We start from the raw sequence: 26,354 nt of genomic DNA on the forward strand, positions 1-26,354 counted from the left end.
CCTCACACTAGTCAGAATGGCCATCATTAAAAAGTCTACAAACAATAATTGATGGAGAGGGTGTGGAGAAAAGGGAACCCTCCTACACTGTTGGTGGGAAGGTAAATTTGTACAGCCCCTATGGAGAACAGTATGGCGGTTCCTTAAAAAACTACAAATAGAACTACTATATGACCCATCAATCCCACTACTGGGCATATACCCCGAGAAAGCCATAATTTCAAGAGTCATGTACCACAATGTTCTTTGCAGCTCTATTTACAATAGTCAGGACATAGAAGCAACCCAAGTGTCCATCAACTGATGAATGGATAAAGAAGATGTGGCACATATGTATAATGGAATATTATTCATTCATAAAAAGAAAGGAAATTGAGGGCTTCCCTGGCGGCGCAGCGGTTGAGAATCTGCCTGCTAGTACAGGGGACACGGGTTCGAGCCCTTGTCTGGGAGGGCCCCACATGCCTCGGAGCAACTAGGCCCGTGAGCCACAACTACTGAGACTGCGCGTCTGGAGCCTGTGCTCCGCAACAAGAGAGACCACGGTAGTGAGAGGCCCTCGCCCCGCGATGAAGAGTGACCCTCGCTTGCCACAACTAGAGAAAGCCCTCACACAGAAATGAAGACCCAACACAACAAAATTAAATAAATTAATTAATAAACTCCTACCCCCAACATCTAAAAAGAAAAGAAAGGAAATTTAGTTATTTTTAGTGAGGTGGATGGACCTATAGTCTGTCATACAGATTGAAGTAGGTCCGAAAGAGAACAACAAATACTGTACACTAACACATATATATGGAATCTAAAAAAAAAAAAAAAAAAAATGGTTCTGAAGAACCTAGGGGCAGGACGAGAATAAAGACGCAGACGTAGAGAATGGACCTGAGGACACGGGGAGGGGGAAGCGTAAGCTGGAAAGAAGTGAGAGAGTGATATGGACATATATACACTACCAAACGTAAAATAGATAGCTAGTGGGAAGCAGCCACATAGCACAGGGAGATCAACTCGGTGCTTTGTGACCACCTAGAGGGGTGGGATAGGGAGGATGGGAGGGAGACACAAGAGGGAGGAGATATGGGGATATATGTATACGTATAGCTGATTCACTTTGTTATAAAGCAGAAACTAACACACCATTGTAAAGCAACTATACTCCAATAAAAATGCCAAAAAAAAGTCATATATATACACCAGTACCCATATGCCTTATATATATATACACAAGTCCCTGACATATGTGTCAGAGAGGAAATATTTTGAATATGTAACCAGCTTTTGATGCCTAATGGGTTGAATTTTGAAAATTCTAAAATAGAAATCAGTTATTATATGTACATAATTTTACACACACATCCAGACACACACAACATAGTCATTGTGTGTGTGTGTTTGTGTATGTTTGAAAGTAATATAACAATCCTGTAAATTACCTATTTTAGGTTGATGGAATTATTGACGTTTTATCCAAATTTTCTACAACAAAATCTGAGTAATTTTATAGTTCAAGAAAACCACAAACAGATGATTTTTTAAAAAATGATAAGTCATTAACTGATATATAGTTAAGCATGAAGAATTTACATTAGAAAAGTTATAATGGATGTAAAGCAATTAAAGGTAAATCTACTAACTCTTATTCCCATACAATTAGAGTTTATCAGTGTTTAGGTTTGCTTGCCTTTGTAAAGGGCCTTTTTGAGGAATGTGTGTTCTTCCTAACAATTTTATCCAAAAAAATATCTCATTCACAGTGCCAACCAAGCCTGGACAGCCCCTATCTTATGTAAAGGTTAAACTTCCTGAGTTTTTTCCCCCTCCTTCACTTTCACAGTTGTCTGTTCTTGTCACTGTACATTCTTATTCCAAACGACTTTTCTTTTCAATCAACAAATTCAGAAGGAAAGAAAAAATGCTCAGAAAGTTTTCACACAAAGTACACATTTTAATGTATTCCTGGTATCTGAGGACTGAAGGCATCCATTAAATGGAGCTCCAGGCAGGTGTCAGTCAAGATATTTTCACGCTTGATCATTATGAGTAGTTCACAGGGCAATAGACAAAGACTCCACTGAAAACAAAAGCTGTGCTGAAATATATGTGTAACCTTGGAGTGCTAGGGGCAGCCTGTGAATACAGTCTCCACATTTTTCCATCTTTCTTTCAAAAATACCACAGCTACATTATTACTCTTGGGAGAAAAAGACCAAAGGCATTATACAGAATTAGTGATTAACTGGCAGCCCAAGGAGACCCAGGGTAGGTGCTAGAGACACCGCAGGCAGCTAAATAAAGAGCAGCTGTACCAGTAGCATTTCTATAGGTCTGTCTCCAGTCTTGAAATACTCTTGAACTTGATTATCAAAGTCACACTCCCTCATAAACCTTGCCAAGGCATCTTGGCTACATCTGGATCGCATGTGAATTTTGATAAGTGCCATAGGAAAATGAAACAAGTGACACAGAAGAAAGCTATTGAATTTGCCCACCTCACACTTTTGACATTTTTTTTCTACCTGTGTTTCTTTAAACCAACTTAAAACTATTGTAAGAAACATTTATCTTAAGGTTCTGGTTTGTTACCCTCTGCTTCCAATTTTCCTGAGCATTTATTCAGGTGATAAATGAGTGATACTTCTCTCATTTCTGTTATGTGTTACCTGCTAATGATATTACTTTTTCCAGTCTGAAATAGCTTATCTCCTCAGCTCAAGAAGTAGAGACTATGCCAAAAAAAAAAAAAAGAAGTAGAGACTGGAATAAGTTACTTTATATCCCCAAAAATCCCAGTAGGGGATATGGCACACAGAGAAGAAATAGCTGCTGATTGATTACCTGATGATTAAGAAAATGAGAAAAATTGATATACTACACAAGAGTTTGTTATCACTGGCATATACTAATATAAAGTAAAAATCATTTCAATGATTCAAAATGAATACACATTCTTTCCTTTTTGGATGGACCATCTATTATATAGTTCCCTGGGCTTATTTAGCTTTTCTATGACTACATACCAATGGCACAACGGGACAAGAACAGTTTGAGTATTATAAATATTAATGAACTAATGTGCACATTTAAGGCAACTCAAATACTGCTTTTATGGAATTGTCTTTACATGATTTTGTTTAAGTTGGTTTGTCACAGTGTAAAGCACAGTTTTATTAGAAAATGCTTCTACTCATTCCAAGAGTGTATTCAAATACTGTCAGTAAGAATTAAAATCAGAAGCAGGTGCAAAGACTGAGGGTGAGACTTAGATAATAGAAGTATAATGTTTAAATGTAAGTATTTTCTCACATTCTAAAGGGAGTGGGAAGACCATGAAATTTGGCTCACATTTTGTAAAAGGAGATTGTTACCCAGTGATGTGATATTACAGCCATGCCTTGTGTTCTGGCTTGCTTCCTCCTCCAAGGATGGGTAGACCAACTTAGTCGCTGTCACCAGTAAATATTTATTGGACAACCACAAGGAACCTGGTATGTAGATATAGATTCAGACTGCATGAACGTGCCTTATCATCTTTCTAATAACAAAGCCTAGTTAATGTAAATGTTAGAATACTGCATTTTTCCACAATTTGTGCATTTTTAATTCCATACTCAGTTTATTTGGTCTGGTATTGTGTGTTGTTTAGATTACATAGCCAGGGAAAGAGACAAATAGTCAGGACAATAATTAGATAAGCAGATGAATAACATAAAAAAAGTTCCTCCTGTATCAGTACCTGTTTATAAATGAACTAAAATCAGAGTGCTTTTCTTTAAAATCACATACAAGGGGCACACTTTTGCATTCCCAGACAATGGGAAAATACAAGAGCAATGTTTAGATCACATCAGCATTTGGTCTTGTCCAAGACATTGTACAAGATAACTGAATTGTTTAATATGCAGCTGGATTGTTTCAGTTGTTCCTTCCATCGTTCACTATTGAATGATACTTAACTCCCCTAAGAACAATTTAAACAAAATTTCTATCTTTGCTTTCCAACCAGCTGAGCTCAGTTGCTTAATAATGAGTAAACAAACAATCTAGTACTTTAACCAGTATTGTTATACACCTGAAAACTGCTATGTAAACACCTCTGTCCTCTACTACATGTATCACATTTGTTTTCTGCAGTAATTTTCATTAGATTGGCATATGAGGAAGAAACTATAGAGCATTTTCTTTGAGATGGCATGAACTAGACATTAGCATTAGCTCTGCCTGATTGAAGAGCCTATATGATTAGGATGAACATAATGTACATTGGTGAAAGCAAAATCAAGGGAATAACAGGACTTTGATACAGTTCTAATTACAGTGAGAAAGGGTTTTAGTGATTGTGAAAAAGTACAATATGGGAAGCAGCTTTTTATTTTCAGACTGTTCATTAGGTAAAAGAGAATTTTTCCTCGGAAATTCTAGGACAGTAACTGAACCTAATAAAGGCAGCTTTATTTTCAGTATATTATACTGAACCAGAATTATGACATTTAAATATTTTATTATTAACTCAGGGAAAGTTAGTAACAGTGATAAAACTATGAGTAAACACCTATTAATTAGTAATTATTAGGACCAAAGAATGATAGCTTGATAATATAATGATAAAGAAAATAATTACTATATTTCAACAATAGCTAGCAATAACATTGTCAAAGTTTAAATTTTGTTATGCTTACAATTTCAATTTTTACCACAATCATATTTACTTTGAGACCTAGTACCTTGAAAATTAGGTTCTAATACTGTCTTTTTTCTTGATATAAAAATTTATTCAGGACTTCCCGGGTGACGCAGTGGTTGAGGATCTGCCTGCCGATGCAGGGGACATGGGTTCGTGCCCTGGTCTGGGAAGATCCCACGTGCCGCGGAGCGGCTGGGCCCATGAGCCATGGCCGCTGACCTTCGCGTCCAGAGCCTGTGCTCCACAACGGGAGAGGCCACAGCAGTGAGAGGCCTGCGTACCGCAAAAAAAAAAAAAAAAAATTTTCATAGGGCTTGAAATAGACAAAGATAGCAATATCCCCAGAAGCTTCCAAGGCCTGATGAAACGAAAATAACAGGTCAGTCATTCAATTAAATAAAACATAAAGCTCAGAAAATTAATAAATCATTCAACTGTTTCATTTGAAAAGTGCATTGAAATCTCATTCATTAAATTTTAACTGTAAGAGTTTATTCAAAGAGTACCTTTCTGAAAAATTATACGGCTGTTGGTGGCATATATACATCTCGTCTAGCAGTGTAATTTACATTGATTAAAAATTGGGCATGGTTTATGCTTTATGCTGCTGAATTTTTATGGTTTTAGGTCTAAAGTCCAATTTCCTGGGAAATGTAATTTTAGGCCAAATGCAGGTTATGCATGGGCTGTAGCTACCACTCAACTCTCACCTCTCCACTTCTGGAAAGAACAAACAAAACCTCCACAAATTCCATTCAGTAGACCAAGTCACATAAACAACAGCCATTTGAATGAGTCAGATAGATTTCCTCTCCAAGGGGTGTGTCCCTTTATTCTGAAGTGGCAGCTACTACCTCACCAGGGTACTAGGAATGGTGACACACACATGCAAACTAGTCTTCTCACCTTTAAGGTTTCATGTTTGTTCAGGGATGATCCTCTTGTCTACAATCACAAAGAAATCCACCCATGAAGAGGAAATACTGAATATATTAAAATTGGTTCAACTTCTTACATTAAACACAGATATCCTTAAAATGAGAAAATAACTTAGTTTCACTCTCTCATTTCCTATATTCTCTAAATTTCTTCATATATTAAAACGTAATCATAGTATTGCAAATCCTGACATTATAGACTGAATCATTAAATGATATTTTGTCTTGTTCTATTTTCTTTTCTTTTCAGTGGTACTGAGAAAATATTCCAGGCTTTAGAGAAAATAGATCTGGGTGTAAATCCTACCTCTTCAAATAAATTTGTAATTTTAGTTAATAACCATACTGAGCCTAAGTTTCTTTAAACTTAAAAATTTATAATAGTACCAATTGCAAACTAAAGAATGTCACTTGTCATCTGGTTCTATAAGGATGAAATAATTAGCCATTGCAGCTGCTGACCTTCAACACCCCTGAAAGGAATTCAGGGTGGCGATCAGGAATGAGGCCCTCTGTGCTCTGGCAAAAACTGGCAGAATAGCCCTTCAGATAGTTAGATATGTTCAGTAGAAGATTTTATGAGCCAATTTCTTGCATCTTCTCATGTCTATAAAAGCACTAAATTCATTAATGGGGATGTCTACTCCTCATAACTAGCAGCAACCTTCTGCCAAAATGTGTGTTGACTGCATGTATCCTCTTTCACTAGTCATGTGTAATACGGACCTTCCCTACTTCTCTGGAGCAGTGCCTCAGAGCTATCTAAGAGGCTGTCTCCTGGGCCACAGTCCTCAGTAAGCCCCAAATAAAACAACTCAGAACTCACACATTTATTTTAGTCAACACAATGTTGTACCAATGTTACGCCCTCTAGGAAAGGAAAAATTTATGAAGCCTCTGATATAGAAAGCCTTCAATAAATAGTAGTTATTAAAAAGAGATCTCTATGTAGTAAATGCTATTTTTCATGTTTAGGAAATATAATAATGTAAGTTCTTACAACACTTTCTAATACAGGATATTCCAAGCTGTCCATAAAAGTGGTTTTGTGAAGCAGAATGCTTGCCTAAATGCATCAATAAACTCTACAATATATTTGGTTTAACTATAAATTATTTCAGAATATATATATATATTATTGTTTTTAAGATTTTTTTTTGATGTGGACAATTTTTAAAGTCTTTATTGAATTTGTTACAATATTGCTTCTGTTCTATGTTTTTGGTTTTTTGGCCATGAGCGTGTGGGATCTTAGCTCCCCGACCAGAGATTGAACCTGCAACCCCTGCATTGGAAGGCAAAGTCTTAACTGCTGGACTGCCAGGGAAGTCCCCAGAATACATATATTCTAAATAATGAATTTTGTATAGAATTTTAGCACCAGGATGGGCAACAAGACAAACAGAGATGGAAGTTTGAAGCCAAAACACAAGCTGCCCACATCCCTGAGTTGGGAGGGGCCCCTGCCCCTCCCAACATAAAGAGTGGGGAGATTTCGCCTCACACTTGACCTGTTATGGAAAGGCTGGAAGAGGAAAGCAGGGTAGATGCTGGAAAGAGCACAACATTCATCCCCACCCACCTGGCACTTGATCCCCAAAGAGCTTGAGACAGAAACAGACTCAATATAACAAAGACTAGACTAAACCATTCGTTTAAACCTTTTCCTATATGCCAGTCACTTGTGCCCTATGAACGTCAAATAATGAAGAGAACTATTACACCTACATTTTCCCATTATGTTAATCATTAGGTGCACATATTATTAAATAAGAGTTCTTGTTCTCTGACCCAATGTTATACTCTTCCTACAAAAACCAAGTGAAAAGTCAATTTTATGGAGTCTTTCCACAACTGGACAGGATAGGTAAAATTATTGGCTTTGTAGCAATATTGCTTACTTAATGTTTCATTACTCTTGTGGTTCTTACATTCCATTATATTAACTATCTGTTGCTGCAAAACAAAATAACTCAAAATGTGGCAACTTAAAACAACAAGCATTTATTATCTCACACTTTCTGTGGGGTAGGACCTAGTTGGGTGCCTCACTAGGTTTCTCACGATGTTGGATTCAGACTTTTAGCCAGGACTGCAGTCTCATCTGAAAAGTCAACTGGTAGAGAGGATCTTTATCCAAATTCAACCATGTGGTTGTTTGAAGGATTTGATTCCTAAGAAGCCATTCAGCTGAGGGCCTCATTTCCTCTCTGGCATTTCCCAACATGATAGATGGCTTCTTTCAGAGTGAGACAGAGAGAGGGCAAGAAAGGGCACCCAAGACAAAAGCCACCTTCTTTTTGCAACTTCTTCTCTATCAGAAGTGACATTCTATCACTTTTCTGAATCCTGGTCTTTAGAAGTGAGTCACTATGTTCAGGCTGTATTGAATTAGAGAGAATTGTACAAAGTCATCAACACCAGGTGGGGACATGATTGAGAGCCATATTAGAGGCTGCCTATCACATCCAGGAAAATGGGAAACATGTTTGTGTTGCATACAAGATATATCCAAAGAGTAGCATTTAGTAGGAAATCCAAAGTTTTTAAAATGAAATTTAACTGAATTGAATTTGGTTTATCGTGACAATCAAGACATTATTTTCAAATACAAGAAGATGAAAATAGCTAGTGTCACATGACTCAAAAATTTCTTAATTCATACCTAAGTACTGGTAATTGATATAAAATTTAGTTTACAAAATTCATAGTAATAGTATTTTCATATGTAATGATCTTATCTTTTATTTCTGTGAAATATAATATTTTAAAAATACTAGAATATTAGATGGACATTTCTATTAAAGAGTATAATATCTTTTTTAATAGAAATTATATACAGCCTTATATAGAACAGTAAAAAAAAATCTGTCTATAAAATGCATCACTAAAACATTTTGAAACTTGACACCAGCTCAGTCAAACTAACTTCTATTTTAGTAAACACTTATTCCTCTATGTATGGCTTTGGCATGTAAAACAGAATAGCCTTTATTTATGGCTCAATTTGAGGAAAAGAAAATACTCTCTACTGTAAATGATAAAGACAACATCTAGAATAATTCTGTATATTTTTTTATTTTGTTAGTCCAAAAATATGAGGATATTCCCAGGTCAGAGGAGCAAGTGAGGGACTGGAAGAGACCAACAATATAGAATATAGAAGTTGTTGTTGTTTTCTAGAATTGTAGATGCAAAGTATCAAATAGAACAGATATGACATCCCTTGGAGGAATGTTTAAAAGTAATGTAATGCAATCAAAACATACTCCTAAAGAAAGTTGACACACTTTTGTTATTATTCCAGCTAAATTTTGTTTTTTCATTGTTTTTTTTCCTATTTTTCTCTTCTACTCCACTACACATTACTATACTACATTTTCCAAATGCTTATTAATATTGCCAAGTCCATAAAAATGTCTCGGGGACCTTGAAGATGGCAGAAGAGTAAGACGCGGAGATCACCTTCCTCCCCACAGATACACCAGGAATACGTCTACATGTGGAACAACTCCTACAGAACACCTACTGAAGGCTGGCAGAAGACCTCAGACCACCCAAAACGCAAGAAATTCCCCACGTACCTGGGTAGGGCAAAAGAAAAAAAGAAAAAACAGAGATAAAAGAATAGGGACGGCACCTGCACCAGTGAGAGGGAGCTGTGAAGGAGGAAAAGTTTCCACACACTAGGAAGCCCCTTCACGGGTGGAGACTGCGGGAGGCAGAGGGGGAGCTTCGGGGCCGCAGAGGAGTGCACAGCAACGGGTGCGGAGGGCAAAGCCGGGAGATTCCCGCACAGAGGACCAGTGCCGAAAGGCTTGTCTGCTCACCCGCCAGGACGGGCGGGGCTGCGAGCTGAGGCTCGGGTTTCGTTTCGGACAGAGCACAGGGAGAGGACTGGGGTTGGCGGCTTGAACATAGCCTGAAGGGGTTAGTGCACCACGGCTAGCCGGGAGGGACTCCGGGGAAAAGTCTGCACCTGCCGAAGAGGCAAGAGACTTTTTCTTTCCTCTTTGTTTCCTGGTGCACGAGGAGAGGGGTTTAAGAGCGCTGCTTAAAGGAACTCCAGAGACGGGCGTGAGCCATGGCTAAAAGCACGGACCCCATAGACGGGCGCGAGCCGCAGCTAAAAGCATGGACCCCAGAGACGGGCAGGAGACACTAAGGCTGCTGCTGCCGCCACCAAGGGGCCTGTGTGCGAGCACAGGTCACTCTCCGTGCCCCTCTTCCGCAGAGCCTGTGCAGCCCGCCACTGCCAGGTTCCCGGGATCCAGGGACAACTTCCCCGGGAGAACGCACGGTGGGCCTCAGGCTGGTGCAACGTCACGCCAGCCTCTGCCTCCAAGGGCCCGTCCCGATGCAGTGCCCCTCCCTCCCCCCCAGCCTGAGTGCGCCACAGCTCCCGAATCAGCGGCTCCTTTAACCCCGTCCTGTCTGAGGAAAAAACAGATGCCCTCCAGCCACCTACACGCAGAGGCAGGGCCAAATCCAAAGCTGAGCCCCTGTTAGCTGTGAGAACAAAGAAGAGAAAGGGAAATCTCTCCCAGCAGCCTCAGAAGTAGCGGATTAAAGCTCCACAATCAACTTGATGTACCCTGCATCTGTGGAATACCTGAATAGACAAGGAATGATCCCAAATTGAAGAGGTGGACTTTAGGAGCGAGATCTATGATTTTTTTCCCTTTTCCTCTTTTTGTGAATGTGTATGTGTATGTTTCAGTGTGAGATCTTGTCTGTATAGTCTTACTTCCACCATTTGTCCTAGGGTTCTATCTGTCCATGGTTTTTTAAAAAAATTTTTTCTTAATAATTAATTTAAATAACTTTATTATACTTTACCTTCGTTCTTTCTTTCTTTCTTTCCTTCCTTCCTTCCCTCCTATAGACAATGAATCACCCCAAATTGAGGAGGTGGTCTCTGAGAGCAAGATTTATGATTTTTCCCCCTTTACCTCTTTTTGTGAGGGTGTATGTATATACTTCTCTGTAAGATTTTGTCTTTATAGCTTTGCTTCCAACATTTGTCGTAAGATTCTATCTGTCCCTAATTTTTTTTAATAAGTTTTTTTAATTCAATAACTTTAATATACTTTATTTTATTTTTACTGTATCTTCTTTCTTCTGTCTTTTTTCCTTCTTTCCCTCCTTCCTTCCTTCCTCCCTCCCTCCATAGCAATTCTCATATCAGACAAAATAGACTTTAAAATAAGGACTATTAAAAGAGATAAAGAAGGACATTACATAATGATCAAGGGATCGATACAAGAAGAAGATATAACAATTGTAAATATTTATGCACCCAACATAGGAGCACCACAATATATAAGGGAAATACTAAACGCCATAAAAGGGGAAATCGACAGTAACACATTCATAGTAAGGGACTTTAACACCCTACTTTCACCTATGGACAGATCATCCAAAATGAAAATAAATAAGGAAACACAAGCTTTAAATCATACATTAAACAAGATGGACTTATTGATATTTATAGGAAACTCCATGCAAAGACAACAGAATACACATGTTTCTCAAGTGCTCATGGAACATTCTCCAGGATAGATCATATCATATCCAGGATCATATCATATCATATCCAGGATCATATCATATCTCCAGGATCATATCATATCCATAGATAGGTCACATTCAAGCCTTGGTAAATTTAAGAAAATTGAAATTGTATCAAGTATCTTTTCTGACCACAATGCCATGAGACTAGATATCAATTACAGGAAAAGATCTGTAAAAATACAAACACATGGAGGCTAAACAATACATTACTTAATAATGAAGTGATCACTGAAGAAATCAAAGAGGAAATAAAAAAATACCTAGAAACAAATGACAATGGAGACACAACGACCCAAAACCTATGGGATGCAGCAAAAGCAGTTCTAAGGGGGAAGTTTATAGCAATACAAGCCCACCTTAAGAAGCAGGAAACATCTCGAATAAACAACTAGCTTTGTGACAGCCTGGAGGGTTGTGATAGGGAAGGTGGGAGGGAGGGAGACGCAAGAGGGAAGACATATGAGAACATATGTATATGTATAACTGATTCACTTTGTTATAAAGCAGAAACTAACACACCATTGTAAAGCAATTATACCCCAATAAAGATGTTAAAAAAAATAAAAAAATAAAAATAAAAATGTCTCAACAAATATTAATACAATGAATAAATCAACAGATCTTTCATAGACAAATATTATGTATGTCATAAAAAAGATGATTTACTTCCAAATATTGGCTTTACGTGAAATAATGTCCCTAATGTTGTGTGTGACTCGACATTACATCTTCTTGTAGAAATGAACTCTTTATTATTATGTAATATTCCACCATCACATTTAATCTTCCTTGTTCCAAAGATGGCTTTGTCTGAAATTAATATAGCTACAATAAATTTCATTTGAATAGTAATTCATGATATATCTTTCTCCATCACTTTATTTTTAAATTACCTGAGTCTTAATATTTACAGTGAGTTTCTTGCATATAGTTCAGTATTATTTCTTTAATCTATCCTAAAACTCTCTCTCTTAACTGTGTGTCTAGACCATTCATACTTAAAATAACTACTAATATAGTTGGGTGAAAGTCATCTATATTTCTAACAGTTTTCTATCCATGCATTTTATCATCGCTTAATTTTTTTCCATTTTTGTTATCTCTGGTTTTAAGTGAGCATTTTTAATCATTCTATTTTATGCCCTCTCTTTGTTTGTCATTTATGTTTTCTTTTAAATCTTGAGGTGACTTCCCTCAAGTTTACAATATACATTTTTAAATAGAATATGTCCACCTTCAAATAATGTACAACATTTCAGTTGTAGTACATGTGCCTTATGGAAAAATAGTCCCTATTCCTCCCTTCTGTACTTTGTGATATTGCTATTTATTTCATTTTTACATATGTTATATAGATGAAAAATTAGTTAACAATCAAGAAGAAAAAAGAGAATGTTATTTGAGCAAAACTGAGGATTATACACATTCAGAAAGTTCTAAGAACTGTTCCAACTGTTACAAGTCAAAGGCATAGTCATATACATTTTTGAGACAAAGGATCAAAAATGACATACTAATATTTTACATAAAGTTAACCAAAGATACATAGTCTAGATAAGTACATAAAAAGTGAGCAGTAAGTCACTCTAACCCCCTTTAGAGTTTGGAAGGAATGTTAATCTTTTAAGAACTTACATTTCTATCCTCAGAAAAAGGAAAATAAAATTAATCTTTACAGTTGAGCAGGTACTCCCATCTATGAGGAGCTCTAGTTAATGTGTGATGCAGATGTACACTGCATATTAAGGAGGGAGGTAGGAGGCCCAAATGGACACAGAGAGAAATTTATGTTTAAATTTTCTTGCCCTGTCTTAAAGTATAAATTTTATTTTACCAGTTACAAACATAATATATTGGTACTATTTTTTTCAAACATTTAACACTTTTAGAGCAATTAATTACAAAAATTAAAAATTATTTATTATCTTTATTCCTTTTTGTACACTCTTCATTTCTTTATGTAAATTCAAGTTTCTGACACATATCATTTTCCTTCTGCCTGAAGAACTTGTTTTAATATTTATTATGCAACAAGCCTATTGGCAATGAATTCCCTTAGTTTTTGTTTGCTGAGGGTGGTAGGTTAGAAAATGTTCTTCCCAAAGATGTTTATGTCCTAATTCCTAGAACCTGTGAATATGTTACCTTAGATGGGAAAATAATTTAGCAGATGTGATCAAGTTGAGATGGGGAAATTATGCTGGGTTATATGGGTGTGAAAAATGTAATCATTAGAGTTCTTATAAGAGGGAGGCAGGAAGTCAGAGAGGAGAGAGGATGTTGTGCTGTGGGCTTTGAAGATGGAGAAATAGACCATAAGCTAAGGAATGCAGGCAGTGTCTAGAAACTGGAAAAGGCAAGGGAATGAATTTTCTCCTCAAGGTTTGAGAAGTAATCCAACCCTGCTGACACTCTTAATTTTAAACTTCTGACCATCAGAAATTTAAGAGAATAAATTCCTTTTTTTAGCCACTGTTTGTAATAATGTGTTGCAGTACTGATGATTTGCCAGAAATCTCTATTTCTCATTATTTTTTTAAGAATATTTTCACTGAGTATAGCATTCTGGGTGAGAAGGGTTTCCTTTCCTTCCCTTCCCTTCCCTTCCCTTCCCTTTCCTTTCCTTTCCTTTCCTTTCCTTTCCTTTCCTTTCCTTTCCTTTCCTTTCATTTCCTTTCCTTTCCTTTACTCTCCTCTCCTTTCCTTTTCTTTCTCTTTAAAGATGTTAAATATTTCACTCCACTCTCTTCTTGTTTGCATGAATTCTGAGAAATTCACTGAAATTTTTATTCTTTTTGCCCTGTAGATGTGAGTTTCATTTCCTCCTTTAGATGCCATCAAGAATTTCTTTATCTTTTGTTTCTGCACTTCAAAAGGCTTAAGCATTCTTTTTTACTGTTATTGTTTATTAGTTTAGTTTTGAGTGTGTGTGTGTGTGTGTGTGTGTGTGTGTGTGTGTGTGTGTGTGGTGGTATTTATCCTTCTTGGTATTCTTTCAGCTTCTTAAATTTGTGGTCTGGTTTTTCTCATTAGTGTTGGAAAATTCTCAGCCACTAGCACTCAAAATATTTATTCTGTCTCATTTTCTCCTCTCCAGTTGACTTTCCAATTTCATGTAAGCTACACAATTTGATACTGTTCCACACTCCTTGTATGTACTGATATGGGTTTTTTTTCCATTCTTTTTCTTTTTTTTTTCTTGTTATGCTTCCATTTGGACAATCTATATATTGTCTTATTTCCAAAAAAATTTCACTGAATTTTTCCTTGGTCGTATTGAGTCTACTGATGAGCCCTTTGAAGGCATTCTTCATTTCTTTTACTATGCTTCTGATTTATAGCTTTTTCTTTTGATTCTTTTATGTAGTTTTATATATTCTTTTATATAGATTTTATTTCTGTGCAGATACATACCCAATATCATATAGTGCATATTGTATACCTTTTGAACTAGAAACTTTTATATATTATTTATAGTTATTTACAATTCTTTGATAATCCCAAATTTTATGTCCTATCTAAATGTGTTCTGATTATTGCTTTATCTCTTGAGACTGTGCTTTGGCATGATTATAATTTTTGGTTGAAAAACAGAGGTGTGTAGAATAATGAATATTGAGGTAAATTGGGTTTCAGTACGTGGATTATGTTAAACTAGTCAGGAACTGAGCTGGGTTGTGTTTGACATTTCTTGTGTCTATGGACACCAGAGGCTTCATATTGGTCTGGTGACCTTGCTTTTGTCTCCCATTTTAGCTCTAGTGCTTCCTTTTGTGCTGTCTCTTATAAATTCCTGAGCTCTAACCCACTGTTATTATTGCTGAAAGTTTATTAACTTGATGGTAGGCTTTGGGCAGGGTGTTCTCTAATCTTTTGATTAAGTCTCAATTTTAAGAGTACAGGGTGAGCCTTTGACTCAAGGGTGTGGCCCTATCAAGTGTTGCTGTCTCTCCTCCAGGAGTAGAGCTTTCACCCTATACTCTCCAATCTCTTCTTTGGCTACATGGTTGCCCTTCAGTGTTTCCACTCTCTGTCCTATGACCTTTAATGCTCACTGTTTTGCCAGAGAGCAGAACCCTTGGGTGATGTGATGAGGTAAAGGGAGCTAAGAAAATATGACAAAAACAACTTGGTAGCATTAGAGAGCACTACCAAGAGTGTCGGAGGCCACAAAGATGAAGAAATTGTCAAAATGAAGAGAGTATAGGGGAAGAACAAAAGAGGTTCATCAAGGTAAAATGCAGAGGGAAACTCCATTGTCTCTTATACACTTATAAGATTATAATAGGGAATTGGGTACAATGTGTAAATAAATAAGAATTCACTCCAAGTTTTACCTACAAAATAATCATTAATATATATACTGAAAATAATCTCAAGAATTTATGTTTGCATATATACAGAGAGAAAGATAGATAACTATAAATTATATTAAAACAATGGGGCCAGGGAGAGGGGGAAGATGGTGGAAGAGTAAGACATGGAGATCACCTTCCTCCCCACAGATACATCAGAAATACATCTACATGTGGAACAACTCCTACAGAACACCTACTGAACGATGGCAGAAGACCTCAGATCTCCCAAAAGGCAAGAAACTCCCCACGTACCTGGGTAGGGCAAAAGAAAAAAGAATAACCAAAGACAAAAGAATAGGGACGGGACCTGCACCAGTGGGAAGGATCCATGAAGGAGGAAAGGTTTCCACACACTAGTAGCCCCTTCGTGGGTGGAGACTGCAGGTAACAGAGGGAGGGAGCTTCGCAGCCATGGAGGAGAGCACAGCAACCGGGATGCAGAGGGCAAAGTGGAGAGATTCCTGCACAGAGGATCTGTGCCGACTGGCACTCACCAGCCTGAGAGGCTTGACTGCTCACCCGCTGGGGTGGACAGGGCTGGGAGCTGAGGCTGGGGATTCTGTCTCAGCGCAGGGAGAGGGCTGGAGTTGGTGGCATGAACACAGGCTGAAGGGGTTGGTGCACCATGGATAGCTGGGAGGGAGTCGGAGAAAAGTCTGGAACTGCCGAAGGGGCAAGAGACTTTTTCTTCCCTCTTTGTTTCCTGGTGTGCTAGGAGAGGGGATTAAGAGCACCATTAAAGGAGCTCCAGAGACGGGTATGATCCGTGGCTAACAGCTCGGACCCCAGAGACGGGCATGAGACACTAAGGCTGCTGCTGTCACCAACAAGAAGCCTGTGTGCGAGCACAGGTCACTATCCACAACCCCCTTCCGGGTACCTGTGCAGCCCACTACTGCCAGGGTCCTGGGATCCAGGGACACATACTCCGGGAGAATGCACAGCACACCTCAGGTTGGTGCAACATCACACCAGCCTATGCCACCACATGTATGCTCCACAATCCATGTCCCTCCCTCCTCGTGGCCTGAGTGAGCTAGAGCCACTGAATCAGTTGCTCCTTTAACCCCGTCCTCTCTGAGAGAATAACAGATGCCCTCCTGCAACCTACATGCAGAGGTGGGACCAAATCCAAAGCTGAGCCCCTGGAAGCTGTGAAAATAAAGAAGAGAATGGGAAATCTCTCCAGGCAGTCTCAGAAGCAGCGGATTAAAGCTGCACAATCAACTTGATGTACCCTGCATCTGTGGAATACATGAGCAGACAATGAAACACCCCAAATTGAGGAGGTGGACTTTGAGAGCAAGATTTATGATTTTTTCCCCTTTTCCTCTTTCTGTGAGTGTGTATGTGTATGCTTCTGTGTGAGATTTTCTCTGTATAGCTTCGCTTTTGCCACTTGTCCTAGGGTTCTATCCATTATTTTTGTTTTTGTTTTCTTTACTTAAAACTTTTTTCTTAATAATAATTTTTTTAATTTAATAACATTATTTTATTTTACCTTACATTATCTTATGTTCTTTTATCCTCTTTGTTTCTTTCTACTTTTTCTCCCTTTTATTCTGAGCCATGTGGATGAAAGGCTCTGGGTGCTGCAGACAGAAGTCAGTGCAGTGCCTCTGAGGTGGGAGAGCCAACTTCAGGACACTGGTCCACAAGAGACCTCCCAGCTCCACGTAATATCAAATGGCAAAAATCTCCCAGAGATCTACATCTCAACACCAAAACCCAGCTTCACTCAACGACCAGCAAGACACAGTGCTGGACACCCTATGCCAAACAACTAGCAAGTCGAAACACAACCACATCCATTAGCATAGAGGCTGACTAAAATCATAATAAGTCCACAGACACCCCAAAACACATAAACAGACCTGGACCTGCCCACCAGAAAGACAAGATCCAGCCTCATCCACCAGAACACAGGAACTAGTCCCCTCCACCAGGAAGCCTACACAACCCACTGAACAAACTTTAGCCACTGGGGACAGACAGCAAAAACAACGGGAACTACGAACCCACAGCCTCCAAAAAGGAGACCCCAAACACAATAAGATAAGCAAAATGAGAAGAAAGAAAATCACACAGCAGTTGAAGGAGCAAGATAAAAATCCACCAGACCTAACAAATGAAGAGGAAATAGGCAGTCTACCTGAAAAAGAATTCAGATTAATGATAGTAAAGATGATCCAAAATCTTGGAAATAGAATGGACAAAATGCAGGAAACATTTAACAAGGACCTAGAAGAACTAAAGATGAAACAAGCAATGATGAACAACACAATAAATGAAATTTAAAATACTCTAGATGGGATCAATAGCAGAATAACTGAGGCAGAAGGACAGATAAGTGACCTGGAAGATAAAATAGTGGAAATAACTACAGCAGAGCAGAATAAATAAAAGAGAATGAAAAGAGAGAGGACAGTCTCAGAGACCTCTGGGACAACACTGAATGTATGACATTCGATTTATATGGGTTCCAGAAGAAGAGAAAAAGAAAGGGACTGAAAAATATGTGAAGATATTATAGTTGAAAACTTCCCTAATATGGGAAAGGAAAGAGTTAATCAAGTCCAGGAAGCACAGAGAGTCCCATACAGTATAAATCCAAGGAGAAACACACCAAGACACATATTAATCAAACTGTCCAAAAATAAATACAAAAAAAGAACATATTAAAAACAGCAAGGGAAAAATAACACACAAGGGAATCCCCATAAGGTTAACAGCTGATCTTTCAGCAGAAACTCTGCAAGCCAGAAGGGACTGGCAGGACATATGTAAAGTGATGAAGGAGAAAAACCTGCAACCAAGATTACTCTACTCAGCAAGGATCTCATTCAGATTAGAGGGAGAAAGTAAAATCTTTACAGAAAAGCAAAAGTTGAGAGAGTTCAGCACCACCAAACCAGCTTTACAACAAATGCTAAAGGAACTTCTCAATGCAAGAAACACAAGAGAAGGAAAAGACCTACAATAACAAACCCAAAACAATTAATAAAATGGGAATAGGAACATACATATTGATAATTACCTTAAATGTAAATGGACTAAATGCTCCCACCAAAAGACACAGATTGGCTGAATGGATACAAAAACAAGACCCATATATATGCTGTCTACAAGAGACCCACTTCAGACCTAGAGACACATACAGACTGAAAGTAAGGGGATGGAAAAAGATATTCCATGCAAATGGAAACCAAAAGAAAGTTGGAGTGGCAATTCTCATATTAGCCAAAATAGACTTTAAAATAAAGACTATTAGAAGAGACAAAGAAGGACACTACCTAATGATCAAAGGATCGATCCAAAAAGAAGATATAACAATTGTAAATATTTATGCACCCAATATAGGAGCACCTCAATACATAAGGCAAATACTAACAGCCATAAAAGGGGAAATCGACAGTAACACATTCATAGTAGGGGATTTTAAAACCCTAGTATCACCAATGGACAGACCATCCAAAATGAAAATAAATAAGGAAAAACAAGTTTTAAATGATACATTAAACAAGATGGATTTTATTGATATTTATAGGACATCCCATCCAAAAACAACAAAATACACATTTTTCTCAAGTGCTTATGGAGCATACCCCAGTATACATCATATCTTGGACCACAAATCAAACCTTGGTAAATTTAAGAAAATTGAAATTGTATTAAGTATCTTTTCTGACCACAACGCTATGAGACTCGATATCAATTACAGGAAAAGATCTGTAAAGAATACGAACACATGGAGGCTAAACAATACACTAATTAATAACGAAGTGATCACTGAAGAAATCAAAGAGGAAATCAATAAATACCTAGAAACAAATGGAGACACGACTACCCAAAACCTATGAGATGCAGCAAAAGCAGTTCTAAGAGGGAAGATTTTAGCAATACAATCCTACCTTAAGAAACAGGAAACATCTCGATTAAACAACCTAACGTTGCACCTAAAGCAATTAGATTAAGAAGAAAAAAAAACACCCAAAAGTTAGCAGAATGAAAGAAATCATAAAGGTCAGATAGAAATAAATGAAACATAATTGAAGGAAACAATAGCAAAGATCAATAAAACTAAAATCTGGTTCTTTGAGAAGATAAACAAAATAGATAAACCACTAGCCAGACTCATCAAGAACAAAAGGGAGAAAACTCAAATCAATAGAATTAGAAATGAAAAAGGAGAAGTAACAACTGACATTGCAGAAATACAAATGATCATGAGAGATTACTACTCGCAACTCTATGCCAATACACTGGATAACCTGGAAGAAATGGACAAATTCTTAGAAATGCACAACTGCCAAGACAGAATCCAGAAGAAATAGAAAATATGAGCAGACCAATGACAAGCACTGAAATTGAAACTGTGATTAAAAATCTTCCAACTAACAAAAGCCCAGGACCAGATGGCTTCCCAGGCGAATTCTATCAAACATTTAGAGAAGAGCTAACACCTATCCTTTGCAAACTCTTCCAAAATATAGCAGAGGGAAGAACACTCCCAAACTCACTCTGCGAGGCCACCATCACCCTCATACCACAACCAGACAACTATGTCACAAAGAAAGATAACTACAGGCCAATATCACTGATGAACATAGATGCAAAAATCCTATACAAAATACTAGCAAACAGAATCCAACAGCACATTAAATGGATCATACACCATGATCAAGTGGGGTTTATTCCAGGAATGCAAGGATTCTTCAATATACGCAAATCAATCAATGTGATATACCATGTTAACAAATTGAAAGAGTAAATCCATATGAGCAACTCAATAGATGCAGAGAAAGCGTTCGACAAAATTCAGTACACATTTATGATAAAAGCCCTGCAGAAAGTAGGCATAGAGGGAATTTTCCTCAACATAATAAAGGCCATATATGACAAACCCACAACCAACATCATCCTCAATGGTGAAAAACTGAAAACATTTCCAATAAGATCAGGAACAAGACAAGGTTGTCCACTCTCACCACTCTTATTCAACATATTTTTGCAAGTTGTAGCCACAGCAATCAGACAAGAAAAGGAAATAAAAGGAATCCAAATTGAAAAAGGAGAAGTAAATCTGTCACTGTTTGCAGGTGACCTGATATTATACATCGAGAATCCTAAAGATGCTACCAGAAAACTACTAGAGCTAAACAATGAATTTGGTAAAGTAGCAGGATACAAAATTAATACCCAGAAATCTCTGGCATTCCTATACACTATTGATGAAAAATCTGAAAGTGAAATCAAGAAAATAATCCCATTTACCATTGCAACAAAAAGGATAAAATATCTAGGAATAAACCTATCTAAGGAGACAAAAGACCTGTATGCAGAAAATTATAAGACACTGATGAAAGAAATTAAAGATGATACAAATAGATGGAGAGATATACCATGTTCTTGGATTGGAAGAATCAACATTGTGAAAATGACTCTACTACCCAAACCATCTACACATTCAATGCAATCCCTTTCAAACTACCAATGGCATTTTTCACAGAACTAGAACAGAAAATTTCACAATTTGTATGGAAACACAAAAGACCCTGAATAGCCAAAGCAATCTTGAGAACGAAAAATGGAGCTAGAGCAATCAGGTTCCCTGACTTCAGACTATACTACAAAGCTACAGTAATCAAGACAGTATGGTACTGGCACAAAAACAGGAATATAGATCAATGGAACAGGATAGAAAGCCCACAGATAAACCCACGCACATATGGTCACCTTATCTTTGATAAAGGAGGCAGGAATGTACAGTGGAGAAAGGACAGCCTCTTCAATAAGTGGTGCTGGGAAAACTGGACAGGTACATGTAAAAGTATGAGATTAGATCCCTCCCTAACACCATACACAAAAGTAAATTCAAAATGGATTAAATACCTAAATGCAAAGCCAGAAACTATCAGACTCTTAGGGGAAAACATAGGCTGAACACTCTATGACATCAATCACAGCAAGATCCTTTTTTACCCACTTCCTAGAGAAATGGAATTTAAAACAAATATAAACAAATGGGACCTAATGAAACTTAAAAGCTTTTGCACAGCCAAGGAAACCACAAACAAGACCAAAAGACAACCCTCAAAAAGGGAGAAAACATTTGCAAATGAAGCAATGGATAAAGGATTAATCTCCAAATTTTCCAAGCAGCCCATGCAGCTCAATAAAAAAAAAAAAAAAAAATCCAATCCAAAAATGGGCAGAAGACCTAAATAGACATTTCTCCAAAGAAGATATACAGACTGCCAACAAACACCTGAAAAAATCCTCAACATCATTAATCGAGAAATGCAAATCAAAACTACAATGAGGTATCAACTCACACCAGTCAGAATGGCCATCATCTGCAAATCTAGAAAGAATAAATTCTGGAGAGGGTGTAGAGAAAAGGGAACACTCTTGCCCTGCTGGAGAGAATGTGAACTGGTACAGCCACTATTGAGAACAGTATGGAGGTTCCTTAAAAAAACTACAAATAGAACTATCATATGACCCAGAAATCCCACTACTGGGCATATACCCTGAGAAAACCAAAATTCAAAAAGAGTCATGTACCAAAATGTTCATTGCAGCTCTATATACAATAGTCCAGAGATGGAAACAACCTAAGTGTCCATTATCAGATGAATGGATAAAGAAGATGTGGCACATATATACAATGGAATATTATTCAGCCATAAAAATAAACGAACTTGAGCTATTTGTAATGAGGTGGATGGACCTAGAGTTTGTTATACAGAGTGAAGTGAGTCAGAAAGAGAAAGATAAATACTGTATGCCAGCACATATATATGGAATTTAAGAAAAAATAATGTCATGAAGAATCTAGGGGTAAGACAGGAATAAAGACACAGACCTACTAGAGAATGGACTTGAGGATATGGGGAGGGGGAAAGGTAAGCTGTGACAAAATGAGAGAATGGCATGGACATATATACACTACCAAATATAAAATAGATAGCTAGTGGGAAGCAGCTGCATAGCACAGGGAGATCAGCTTCGTGCTTTGTGACCACCTAGAGGTGGGATACGGAGGGTGGTAGGGAGGGCAGCGCAAGAGAGAAGAGATATGAGATCATATGTATATGTATAACTGATTCACTTTGTTATAAATAGAAACTAGCACACCATTGTAAAACAATTATACTCTAATGAAAATGTAAAAATGAAAAAACAAACAAAAAAAACAATGGGGCCATTTTTATTTTTAAAATTAATTTTACTTGACTTTGAAAGAGGTAAAAGGACCTGAAGGGGATAAAATAAAACTACAACTGTTGGAATTTAGATAATATTTGAAAATATTCCTTATACATCCTCAGTCACACACTCACACAAGCACACACACACACCAACATTAATAGAAACTAAATTAAGTTAAAGCTATTTATTTTCAGCAGCAGAAACCTCTATACGTTACTGGTAGGAATATAAAATGATACAGCCATTTGGAAGACTGTCTTGAGCTATCTTACAAAATTAATATACTCTTATCATTTAATCCAACAATCATGCTCCGTGGTATTTACACAAAGGAGTTGAAAACTTAATCCACACAAAAACCCATTATAGCAGTTTTATTCATAATTGCCAAAACTTGGAAACCCCAGAGATATCCTTCAATAGGTGTATGGTTAAATAAACTGTGATACGTCCAGATAAAGAATATTCTGTGCTAAAAAAGTTTTCTGCATGTCTTTTCAAGCCCTGAAACTACATGAAGAAACTTAATTTCATTTTATTAATATAAAGTGAAAGCCAATCTGAGAAGGCTAAATACTATATGATTGCAACTATGTGACATTCTGGAAAAGGCAAAATTATGGATGCAATTAAACAGATCAGTGGTTTCCAGGGGTAGTAGGGACAGAGATGAATTGGTAGGGCACAGAGGTTTTTTAAGACAGTGAAAACACTCTATATATTATAATGATGGATACATGTCATTACACATTGGTGCCAACCCATAGAATTTACAACATCAAGAATAAACCCTAGGGCTTCCCTTGTGGCGCAGTGGTTTTGAGTCCACCTGCTGATACAGGGTACATGGACTCATGTCCCGGTCCGGGAAGATCCCACATGCCGCGGAGCCACTGGGCCTGTGAGCCATGGCTGCTGAGCCTGCGTGTCCGGAGCTTGTGCCCCGCAATGGGAGAGGCCACAACAGTGAGAGGTCCACGTACCACAAAGAAAAAAAAAAAATGGAATAAACCCTAAAAGTAAACTATGAATTTGGATGATTATGATATATTAATGTAGGTTTATCCTTGGTAAAAAAAATGTACCACTTTGTTGTAAATGTTGATTATAAGAGAAGTTATGCATGTGTTGGGGTGGGGAGATTATGAGAGAACTCTCTGTACCTTTACTTTAGTTTTGTTGTTAACCTAAATTGCTGCTGCTACTGCTTCAAAAAACAAGTTTTTAAAATTAAAAAAACCCATTTTATCTAGTATTTGAATTTTATATAATAAATTTTTACTTCTTATTTGGGAAATTAACAAATATAGACACTAGCATTTCTTCCTACTCTAAGCGTCCCCTGTCAATTCATAAGTAGTTGTTATTCAATTTTGAGTGAGGGTTATTCTACCTTGTTGGGTTTTGTTTTTGTTTTTGTTTAGCTTGTTTGTTTGTTTTTTATTTTGTCTTATTTTGAAAATGAGGGTGGGGTTGGAGGAGATAAGATTGAGCAGCCAGCATTTTCAGTTCTAGTTTTTCACCTTAAAATCGTGCTAACAATACTACTGTGTTTTCTGGTGTCCTGCCCTGTTTCACTCTATTGTCAGCCTTTACACCTTTGTACAGCTTTGTTGATCATGTGAATGTCTCTTTTCACTCATGCTCACCATGTGCCACAGCTCACCTTTGGCAATTTCCTTCAGGTTAGAGGTATGTCACAGGTGATGAAGATGGCACATTTACATAATTTTTCCTTTAACTCCAACTTCTCTACCTTGTGACATGGATCCGGGTCCAAATAAGAACATTGTTTATTCTCATTTAGATCACCCAAATCCCTAGATTAAGTCTCTTAAAGAGATTTATCAATGGACATTTCATGAGTCTTAAACTTTCAGAGAAATTTACAGCTTTCCCAAGATTTAAGGATGTTTGTTCATGTTCTCTATATCCTCCAATGTTTTGGTTTAAATTTCACTATATTGGAAGATAATTCCTTTTTTTTAGTAATTATAATTGTGTATTGAAGATAAATTTTTGACAGTATTTTTGTTTATTTTAATAGAGTTTCCAGATGTTAAAGGTATTAATAAGAGTAAAAATTTTTACCTCCGTCATCATTTTCTTTTAGAAGGTCCATATAATATTCTGAGGGTTGGAAATTATGATGAGGGCATCTTAAGTAACTCACTTTTATTTTCTCCAACCAAAGCACTACATAAATAAATAGAATTATTGAGATTTTCTTCATTAAATATATGTTTGCTTGAGATGACAAGTAATTGTGTTTTCTTTTTAAAAATATGGTGAAAATTTCAATAAAAGCTAACAAATTTTAGAGTCCAAGAAATTAAAATTCGTTTTTTTTTTTTTGTCAACACCTTGTAAAACCTTGTAAAATAGGTACTATTAAAAGATAGTAGCGATTTAGGTCTCACCCACTAAAAAAAGTCTTTGCTGTTTTTGTATGTTAAGAATATGTTATTTCTTATATTAAGAATATATATTTCTAACATTTAAATGGTAGCCTCAATGACCTATGACTTTCAAAACAATTAACTTTTAAGTAAAACACATGGCTATATTAAAAAGGATTTTTGGAGAAAGTTCTTAGCAAAAATAGATTGAAGCTATTTTCTAAAATGGGTGTATTACTTATAAAATAGAGGGTAAGAAATGAAGGGTCATTTTCTTGTAATAAATGAAATTAGTATTAGTTAAAATCACTGTTTTAAATATGCTTCTAAGTACAAGCTCATATTTTTATATAAAAGCTTATATAAGCTTTAAGCTTATATTTATATATTTTAAGCCTATATTTCAATATCTATCTGATGAACGTTTAAGAAGAACATACCGGAATCCTACTGGTTAAATTTATTTTCTTATGCAAGGGATGTAAAATGTGATAGAATTTCACAGACTTGTACTGTCTGTTCTTTTTTTAACAGTTCAATATAGTACAAATGTGTTAAAATTACAATAGAGTATTTAAAAATGCAGCCATAAATTCTTTAAATATGACCTATAATGTTTGTGAACTGTGCTTGCTATTCCTCTAAGAGAGATATTCTGTAAGAATAGGTATTAAAAAAAAATACAGAATAGGTATCTCAAAAAACTATCTTGTGGGCAGGGTTCCATTGGTATTAGAATAAAATGGTATTTAAAGGAACACTAATTTTTTTTCAAAAAGCCCAAATATATCATATTTATTAATGTTTCATTTTCCACTTTATGATAATCATAGCTAAGGCAGAAAGTCAAGAGAATAATGGTTCAAAATAATATAATGCACCATGATGAGCATTTGTTTACTATTTTCCTTGCAAACTGGAAAACAAAAAGTAATAGACAATATCATATACAGTATAGAATTTTAAGTTCTACAGTAGCATGTAGTTGAACAGAGCTAGAAATTACTGGCTCATTATCAAGAGGGGCATTTGTTCACGTCTTAACACTTCAACTCAGTAACCATGTATTTTGCATCTACTTTAGGTCAAGCCAATGCACAATTCTGGTAAAACAGAGATGAATAATATTTATTTCAATATATTTCATTTATCTATCTATCATCTGTCTATTTTCTCAAGAAGTTCA

This window comes from Neophocaena asiaeorientalis, unplaced genomic scaffold (genome assembly GCF_003031525.2).
Source record: "Neophocaena asiaeorientalis asiaeorientalis breed wild unplaced genomic scaffold, Neophocaena_asiaeorientalis_V1.1 scaffold169, whole genome shotgun sequence".
In the NCBI taxonomy this organism is placed as follows: Eukaryota; Metazoa; Chordata; class Mammalia; order Artiodactyla; family Phocoenidae; genus Neophocaena; species Neophocaena asiaeorientalis.